Source organism: Gopherus flavomarginatus, chromosome 2 (genome assembly GCF_025201925.1).
Source record: "Gopherus flavomarginatus isolate rGopFla2 chromosome 2, rGopFla2.mat.asm, whole genome shotgun sequence".
NCBI lineage: Eukaryota > Metazoa > Chordata > Testudines > Testudinidae > Gopherus > Gopherus flavomarginatus.
The window spans coordinates 204,290,917-204,299,333 of NC_066618.1; the positions used below are offsets into that span (position 1 = coordinate 204,290,917).

The 8,417-nt window shown below is 40.4% G+C and overlaps 1 long non-coding RNA gene across 1 annotated transcript in view; it reads right to left on the reverse strand.

Moving 5' to 3' along the window:
* Positions 1-8,417, reverse strand: part of LOC127044264 (uncharacterized) — a 794,940-nt gene that overhangs the window by 494,411 nt on the left and 292,112 nt on the right. The window lies entirely within an intron of this gene.

Genomic DNA, 8,417 nt, shown 5'->3' on the forward strand with positions numbered 1-8,417 from the left:
TTATCTGTCTGTTCACTGGCAATTAAGTGACCACTCATTTGGTTTTATTACTTTCCTGTGTTTAACTGGCATCAACTTTGAGGTCATCTAAAGAAAAACTGATTTGAGCGAATGTCATCTTTTTTTGTTAAGCCATCTAAAATTCCATAACCCATTTAGATAATGTCATCTGATTTATTTTACTGAAACATAGACATTAAAGATAGCAAAGATCTATTAGGTTACTTATGCCATGTCCTGTCCGGTGAACCATTAATCCCAACTAATCCTTATGTCCAGTACAGTTTTAAATATGCTCTCAATGATGGGGATAACATTACCATCCCTTAGGAAGTGATTTTTTAAAATGTCAGCGATTAAAGGCTCAGTCTTTGGTAATGAGATACAAAGCCTTTCACTTTTATGTCCCTATTAAAGTTATGGCATAGGTCCAAATCCTGGTAGCTAAAGCTCCAGAACAGCAAAATTTTAAGCATGCGCCTATCTTTAAACATGCTAGACTGCTGCTTTAGTTAATAGGAACTGGACTAGGAACATAACTTTAAAATATCTACCTGTGGTAATTCTATGGTATCCGTTACTATTATATCTAAGGATCTCACTAACTTTTTAATGTACTGATGCTCCCATCTCCCCCATGAGGTAGGAAAATGTTATCCCCATTTTACAGATGGGGAACTGAGCACAGACACACAGTGACTTTCCAATGGTCACACAGGAAGTCTGTGACAGAGCAGGGAATTGAATTCAGGTATCCTTAGTCCCAGGCTAGCACTGTAAACACTAGACCATGCTCCATCTGCTTAACTTTTGCACGTCTCAGTGATTCATAGTAGAAATCTGAGAACAGAATTTAGCCTTTAGGCTCAATATTCATTGTATTCGCAAACCTCAACGCAAACCTCAGCTTTGTTTGCCAAAACTGTCAGAGAGCACACAACATATGAGTCAAGTATCAGAGGGTAGCCGTGTTAGTCTGGATCTGTAAAAGCAGCAAAGAATCCTGTGGCACCTTATAGACTAACAGACGTTTTGGAGCATGAGCTTTCGTGGGTGAATACCCACTTCCTCAGATGCATGTAATGGAAATATCCAGGGGCAGGTATATATATGTGTGCTAGCAAGCAAGCTAGAGATAACGAGGTCAGTTCAATCAGGGAGGATGAGGCCCTGTTCTAGCAGATGAGGTGTGAAAACCAAGAGAGGAGAAACTGGTTCTGTAATTGGCAAGCCATTCACAGTCTTTGTTCAATCCTGAGCTGATGGTGTCAAATTTGCACATGAACTGAAGCTCAGCAGTTTCTCTTTGAAGTCTGGTCCTGAAGTTTTTTTGCTGCAGGATGGCCACCTTAAGGTCTGCTATAGTGTGGCCAGGGAGGTTGAAGTGCTCTCCTACAGGTTTTTGTATATTGCCATTCCTAATGTCTGATTTGTGTCCATTTATCCTTTTCCGTAGAGACTGTCCAGTTTGGCCGATGTACATCCTGGCACCTGCACATCCACCAATGTAATATACGCCATCATATGCCTGCAATGCCCCTCTGCTATGTACATCGGCCAAACTGGACAGTCTCTACAGAAAAGGATAAATGGACACAAATCAGACATTAGGAATGGCAATATACAAAAACCTGTAGGAGAGCACTTCAACCTCCCTGGCCACACTATAGCAGACCTTAAGGTGGCCATCCTGCAGCAAAAAAACTTCAGGACCAGACTTCAAAGAGAAACTGCTGAGCTTCAGTTCATGTGCAAATTTGACACCATCAGCTCAGGATTGAACAAAGACTGTGAATGGCTTGCCAATTACAGAACCAGTTTCTCCTCTCTTGGTTTTCACACCTCATCTGCTAGAACAGGGCCTCATCCTCCCTGATTGAACTGACCTCGTTATCTCTAGCTTGCTTGCTAGCACACATATATATACCTGCCCCTGGATATTTCCATTACATGCATCTGAGGAAGTGGGTATTCACCCACGAAAGCTCATACTCCAAAACGTCTTAGTCTATAAGGTGCCACAGGATTCTTTGCTGCTTTAACATATGAGTAGAGATTGTTCTTGCAGCTGTGGAATTGTCAAACGTCTATACAACCAGTTTCCTTTGATTCCACCAATATCTTCCATCTCCTCTGTAATACAGCCTGCGAACCTTAGATTTTTGTTTTTCCTTTTGGTATATTCAGAGGGGCTCCTGTGGAAGGGAGTCTGGCTTTGTAGGGGAAATTCACTTCTTAAGAAGTTGGTTCCCTTCTAAATCCCATGGACCATACTGCAAGGTTTGCAAAGCTTTAATTGCAATGTGACTTAAAATGTCACCTTGATTCTGGTGTGGCAACACTTCATTCTGTCTTGTGTATTTACACACATTGTAAAAACTCAGTTCAATAAAGCTCTTTTGTTTTCTCCCAGAACTATGAAGGGGTCAGGCTTGCAATTTTTCCTTCTGTGCTTTAAATTCAAAGGTTAAAATATGATGATCAAAATGGTGATAGAGAGGTCTAAATGAAGAAATTGGGGTCTTTGACCTCAATCTCTACTTGGGGGTGGAGGGAATCACTGTATTTTCTAGTTCAACCAGAGAAACCTGCATCTGAAAATTTAACCTATTAGTTTTTGAGCATTTTCAAATCAGATCAAAATCACCATCTGTGTAAGATAGTAAGGTTTTATTTTTAGTAAATTCTCACATAAAAACCCTTCAAAATTGTATTATTGAAAGCTCATGTTTTGCTTTATTTAATTTTTTTATTTGGTCAATCAGAATTAAAATATCCTGCGTGAATCTCATTGCATTTCCATATTAGTTTTGATTTCACTTGCCTGTGGCTAAATGGATATGAGAAACAGCAGCACTTGATATCATTAAAGTGACCAAGTCTGAAAATGGGAAAAAAGAAATAACATAAGATTGAGGTCTCAAGAAGAAAAGAAGATTTATAAAATATGCTGTAGTCGGAAGAGGGCCTGAAACATAAGCCCATGTATCAGAGGCCTGGTGTGAGGCTTGAGTTGCTAGGCACAAAGCACTTACATAAGCACAGTCCATAAGGATGGTACCAGAACACCCTGATACCAAACACATTCCCCAAAGACAACAGGAACATGCTGACCCATCTTAAGGATAAGGTCAGGATGACAGCATGATGAACAGAGGTGTTTTGATCGAACCTACAGGTACAAGGCATTGGGTGGAGCCCTAATTCATCAGAGGGTAGCATCCTGATATGTAAAGGGTGACATGTAACATGATTGTATTGATGTATAAAGACGTATCTCAGAGGGAGTGTCTTTGTCCAGCCAAGGGGGGCAATGGAAATTCCTGCCACTAACTGATCTGCATCCATAGTCATGGGCATACATGTGTTAGTGTAACTATAGACATTGATCCAGGGAGCTAGTACCGTGCTTTGCTGACAATAAACCTGACCAAGCACCTTCACACCTTAATGGATTTTGAGGTCATTGGGTGGTTTGCTCGAGATCTGCTGTGCTGGCTATCTGCACAGAGCTGGGAGAACACACACACACATGCAGCCAAACATCTGATGACATACACTGCTGAACAGAAAGCTATTTAAAAATCCAAATAAATTAGGTAAATGAAAATATTGAAACTACTGTAATAAAACAAATTATCTGATCACTAGAAATGAATCTGTGTATTTTCAGAAATCTTCAATAGCTTATGTTTTCATTATATGTACCATCAAATTACAACATACATACTTTTAGAAGGGAATTAATGGACTAATTTTCAGAAAGAAAAACCAAAGCTTTGCGCATAACTGTGCAACTAGATTTGATAGATCTGTAAATGCAAAAGAGAACATTTTAATAGTTAACTAGGCAAATATACATATGGATGTTTAAAACCACTGTTTTCTATTTAGTAATTATGAGTGTCCTCATGTTCAAATGAAAGCCAATTACTGTACATTTTTAAAAGGTGGAAGAATCTGGTCTGCTGTTTTACTTAGACCTTACTCAGGTAAAATCAAAAATGATGATGATTGATGATTGACAATATAGTGAAATGCCAGATTTGACCACTACTAAACTTGGTTCTAAATGTACATCCAGATCCAGTTCTGAATTTTGCACCTCTAGAATATTTCTCCTTCTAACAAAATTAATAGAGTCATTCATTTTAGTCTTACTTCACTATATTAAAGGAGATATTGAAAAAGCTTTAATTAGGAAATAAATTACACATAGACTCTATAAATATTATGGATCAAATTTACAAAAGAGGGACGTAGAGTTACACTCAGAAAATTGCAAACACATTTACTGATTGTGGGGAAAATTGTTTATGCAGAACAGGTGTCTTATCTCAGGTGTAATATCTGCATGCACATTTTTTGTGCACATAATGCATTGAAAATTTAGCCCCATTTGAATTAATCTTTTAATGAAATCTCATAGTTCATGCTAATTTTTGAAGTTTTCTAACATCAAGTATTATTAGTAAGTACTCTACAAAAACATACATTATTTTGTCTAACATATTTTAGCAATGTAGTTATGTATTGTGCAAGATTATAAGTGGATCTTGTAAAATAAGATGATGTGGGGTTTCTTTAAGATATGAAAGCAGAGGCTCACAGGTGAAATACAGATATGCAAATATTAATTTGATCAGTATTGGGTTTAATTTTGCTCACTACAGAAGCAGAAAGGTCAGAGTATAGAGGGACAGGATAAAGAGGTGAATCCACAATGGAGCAGCATTAAAAGGAGAGACTGAGGGAGCTAAGTATATCCTATAGCTCAGTGTTTGTTTGTTTACCTGCCTTGTCCCAGGTTCGGCTGATTGTGCCTCCCACTGGCAGTGGTTCACTCATCCAGGCCAATGGGGGCAGCGAGAAGCGGCGCAGGCTGAGGGACATACTGGCTGCCGCTTCCAGCAGCTCCCATTAGCCTGGAGCAGCAAACCGCAACCAGTGGCAGCTGTGATCAGCCGAACCTGTAGATGGGACAGGTAAACAAACCGGCCCAGCCTGCCAGGGGCTTTCCCTACACAAGTGGCGTCCCAAGTTTGGGAAACACTGCTATAGCTTACTGGTTCGGGCACTCAGTGGAGAGGTGGTAGATTGCTGCTCAAATCAATTCTTCCATTCAGGCAGAGCGGGGACTTGAACTAGAGTTTTCCCACATCACAGATCAGTACCCTAACTACTGGGCTAAAAGGTGAGGGAGAGCCTCCTCTCGCACCCCCCTCCCTCCAGCTTCTTGCAAAAAACTATTACCTAATGCCAAGACAGAGTTTATAGCTGAGAATCTAGGTGCCTACCTCTAGCCAGGGCCGGCGCTTCCATTTAGGCGACCTAGGCAGTCGCCTAGGGTGCCAGGATTTGGGGGGGCAACATTTTGCCGGGAGGGCAGCAGGCTGCTCCGGTGGACCTCCTGCAGGCGTGCCTGTGGAGGGTCCGCTGGTCCTGCGGCTCTGGTGGAGCATCCGCAGGCACGCCTGTGGCAGGTCCACCGGAGCCGCGGGACCAGCAGACCCTCCACAGGGACGGCTGTGGCAGGTCCACTGGAGCCGCAGGACCGGCGAGCAGCAGAGCGCCCCCCGCGGCGTGCCGCCGTGCTTGGGGTGGCGAAATGGCTAGAGCCGGCCCTGCACCTAGGCTGCCAAAAACCCTGGCGCCGCTCCTGCCTCTAGCCCTAGCTTAATGAGTGTCTGCATCAGAGGGGTGGGGCTTAAACACAGCCCTTTCCTCAGCATTTACTATTGCCTAGCTTAGGTGGGAACTTGCAAAGCATGCTGGCTTTTGTGAATCCGATTCTAAGGGCTTGTCTACACTGGCATATTACAGCACTGCAACTTTCTTGCTCAGGGTGTGAAAAAACACCCCCCTAAGCACTGCAAGTTTCAACACTATAACATGCCAGTATAGACAGTGCACAAGCACTGGTAGCTACGCCCCCTTATGGAGGCTGGTTTTTCAGAGCGCTGGGAGAGCTCTCTCTCAGCCCTATGCCACAACTACACTTTAACAATGCCAGTGAAGATGTGCCCTAAAATGCATATCTCTCTCCACTCACCCTATAGGGGACCTGGATGTCTAAGTCAGGTTTTGTAAACTTCAGTGCTTTTCTAGGTGCAAAACTTCAGGTGTGAGAATGCTCAGCATCATCATGCCTATGTTTCGTTGTGAATCTATCCTTAAGGGGAAGTATATAAAAATAAGAAAACAACTTATAAAAAGAGAAGAAATATGAAAATGGACAGAGGACATATAAGACAATGAAAGGGATAAACAAAAGAACAGAAGGGCTGAGAAAAGGACAAAAGCTGCTTGTTGAGGAGAAGATCAGAATTTGCTGGGAAAGAGGCAATTTCCCCTGAAGCTTTATCATGTATGAATTCATAGCAAAATACAACATATGTTTTCAATCAAAATTCACTGTAGTCACAAAAGTACTGAGTGCTCAAAAGGATTTAGATGCCTAAATAGAAACATAACCTCCATTAGAATCAATGGAAATTAGGATCCTAAATAAAAGTTAGAAGCCTAACTTATTTTAGGCATTCAGGCTGAAATTCCTGCTTCTCTATTCTTACTAAAAAAATCTCACTATTCCCTGGGAATTGCTAACTACAACTGCACTTTTCATCTAATAAAGTGTGCATGTTAGTCACTGCATGGGGTAGTTGTTTTAGAAGGAGCTATATATTCCATTCATATTCCTGTTACCAAGAGCCAAATAGAAAATAAAATGTGAGGTCACTGAAATTTCTAGAGCCTATGTGATGAAATGGAAGACCCAGTTTTGTGCTGCTTCAGTTCTGTCATGCCATATTCCACCCAGGAGTCAGATCAAGAAGCAAAATTATTCTCTAGAGTTCAGGGGTGACTGGACACAGAGGTCTGATTTAGCTCATTGTACAGCCTAGGGCCAGCACTGACATTTAGAACCTCAGAATTTCAGGGTATTCAGATCTGAGCTATTGAGTTGGATCCTTTTCTACTTCCAACCAATTCTGCCTCTGGCAGAACAGCAAAAGGGACAGAACAGAGGGGGGGAATCTGAAAGATAAAGGTGGAAGTGTTATCCATGACAATGAACAAACTCCAAGCAGCCTATTTTACATATGGAACCATATATAATTCTAAAAACATAAAACACATTAATTCCCAACATCCTTGGCACGGTTTCCCTAATTAGCTAAACAGCTATTTACCATTTTTGAAAATGTTTCTGCAAAACATTGAACAAAATTATTTCAGTTTAGGCAAGATATTCTAGTGGCATTGGTTATCATGTGTTGTAGAGTAGGGGCTTATTTAAACTCCTTAGCAGAGGAGGAAGAAGAATACAATAACGAGGAAAAGGTATTTAGACCATGAATCACACACATTGACAAAAGAATTGATTAATACAGTCAATAGTTCTACATAGACATCGCTTCTTTGACCAGGTACAATATACTATCTGAGCAACCGGTGAGTGGTGACAGCTCTGAAGACAGTAACCAATGCACTGCTTGCATTATGTATTGAGTTATTTCAAAGAGAGGCAGACAGCATTACTGGAATCAGTCAAATGACCTTAACAGAATGCTATCCACATATTCCAGATGCCATTGCTATCACACTGATACATAATTTGCTTTTTCAGAAATTCCCCTTTGACAACGTAAAGGAAAAAAAAAGGACATTTTTGGTGCTGCCTAATTTACCCAATGTGTAAAGATCCATTAACTGCACTTCTGTATTAATTGCAGCTATTTAATTAACAAGAAAGCATGTAGATATAGGAAATTCTGTCAGTGCACAAATATACAAGCAGCCTTTTGAGCCACTGTGATCAATATTGTTATATAGTGTCAAGAGCCTTGCAACAATGTGTTTTCCAGTTGTGCCAATTAGAAATGAATTTGATTGAGCCATTTCAACCAGTTGAAAGCATATCTAATAAGCAGATGGTGACTTCAGATAAGTGAAATATCAAGATGTATTGACCTCAGAGGTAAATATTTGCTAAGGTGAATGCAGGATCATGATCTTCAGTATTGCAAAAGATAATAAACCTTGAGAGTTTTGTAGGAGCCGTTCTTGTGCACTGTGGAAAAACGTGAGCTAGGATTTTGTAAATGCATTTTTGAATAAGCTACCACTTAAATATAGGGCAGATTCTGCTTTCAGTGGGACTACTCATTAGAATAAAGATGGCAGAACCAGGTGTACATTTAATTAAGAGACTCATCTCAATGCTTTATTCTGGGGGTTGTCTTTTTGTTTTTAAAATTTGTTTTTAGTTAATGAAGAATATTATAGAGTAGTACAATATGGCACAAATATCATGAATATATATCACTTCATAAGAAATTCCAGGTTACGCTAAACAATATTCAATAACATAAACAGAGATACTATTTTAAAGTAAAAGCATAAGGAGCAGAATT